This window comes from Muntiacus reevesi, chromosome 1, assembly GCF_963930625.1.
Source record: "Muntiacus reevesi chromosome 1, mMunRee1.1, whole genome shotgun sequence".
Classification (NCBI taxonomy): domain Eukaryota; kingdom Metazoa; phylum Chordata; class Mammalia; order Artiodactyla; family Cervidae; genus Muntiacus; species Muntiacus reevesi.
Window position 1 is genome coordinate 198,782,391 of NC_089249.1, and position 1,867 is coordinate 198,784,257.

Here is a 1,867-nt window from a genome sequence, read left to right on the forward strand (position 1 = left end):
CCTCCCCTCTGGCGCGCGCGATCGCGCACTGCGCAAGCGCGCGCGGCCACCGCCCGGGCCTCGGGCCAATCAAGGCTGCCCGACTACGCACCCCCGCCCGTTTCACTCACGGCGACCACGCCCACCCCTGGCCGGTCCGGTTTCTTAAAGGGGTACAAGGCCGGCACACGTTGGGGCGGGTGCTGGGTCCTGTCTGAGGAGAGAGTAGACAGTTGAGGCGACAACAATGCAGTCAGGTGTCGCGGTCCCTGCGCGAGGCAGCCTCCAGGTGTGTGACCGGAAGCCTAGCTGCCTGGGAGGAGGAAATGGTTGGCCCGCGCGGCGGCCTCCAGTGCGTGGAGTGAGGCGCCTTGGACTGCATCGCGGTTCATTCTCAGCGGGCCGGGCGCCCCGCGCGCTGTACATCCGGGTCCTGGTGTGGCTGAGAAGGCGCGGGCGCCTCACCCCCTTGGTGCGCCGCCGGCGGAGAAACGTTGTACCCCATACCCGATTACCGCGGTGCAGGTGACCACCCCACTACCACCACTCCCGCCCCGCGAGTTCCGCCTCTCCACCCACGGTAAACCCTTGGAATCTGCGCTAATCGTAAACTTACCAGCTTTAGAGCTCTCCGTGACTCCCCAGTGCCCGTGAGCTGGTAAGCCCAAACTTTCTTGTGTCAAAGAAAGCAAGAGGATAAAAACGTATTTCGGGGCCCATCCCTTGAGAAAATGAAGCGCCACAAATGACTCAGTTATCAAGTTACCAATTTTTATATAAAAATGCAAAAATATCCATAATGAAGAAAATACTAAAATTTAAGAGGGTATCCAACTTTGTAATTGTATAAGGGACTTCCCTCGCCTCACCAGAACTCTGACTCTGCGGGGTTTTGTTTTACTTATCTTATAGTTTTTTTTTTTTTTTTTTTTTTTTCTTTTTAAGGATGTGAGAACTTCCCTAGGGGTCCAGTGGATAAGACTTTGCCTTCCAATGCAGGAGGATGAGTTTGATCCTTGGTAGGGGCGGGGAGGAAACAAAACATAGAAAGATTTTTATAACAAATTTAGTAAAAACTTCAAAAGTGATCCGTATTAAATAAATGTTAAATAAATAAACTAAAGCCATTTTAAAAAGAGGAAAAGGTGCAAAACTGGCACCCTAGACCCTTAGGTACCCTTCATCTAGCTTCTCTCAATGATAATATCTTACATAAATAACCACAGTGTGTTGTCAAAACCAGGAAATTGATGTTGATACCACACAGTCAACTCAGGTACAAATACTTGGATTTCTCCGGTTTTTAATATGTACTTTTCCTTTGATGGTAAATACCCTGATAGCTCAGTCAGTAAAGAATCTGCCTGCAATGCAGGAGACCTGGGTTCGATCCCTGGGTCGGGAAGATTCCCTGGAGAAGGAAATGGCAACCCACTCCGGTGTTCTTGCCTGGAGAATCCCATGGACAGAGGAGCCTGGCAGGCTACAGTCCATGGGGTTGCAAGAGTTGTACACGATTTAGCAACTAAACCACCACCACCTTTGGTGGTGGTAATGTATAGTTTTAGGAACTTTGATCACATAATAAGATTCTTGCAGCCATCATGGTTGGAACAGTTGAAGATCTGATAATGGTATTATGGCTATGTTTTGAAAAAAGTGTTTAGTCAGATGGATGGATAGAGAAGATTTGGTTTATATATACAGTGGAATACTACTCAGCCATAACAAAGAATGAAACAATGCCATTTACAGTAACATGGATGGACCTCGAGATTATCATACTAAATGAAGTCAGAAAGAGAAAGGCACATTCCTATGGTATCGTTTATATGTGGAATCTAAAATATGATACAAATAAACTTATTTGTAAAACAAAAAGACTCAC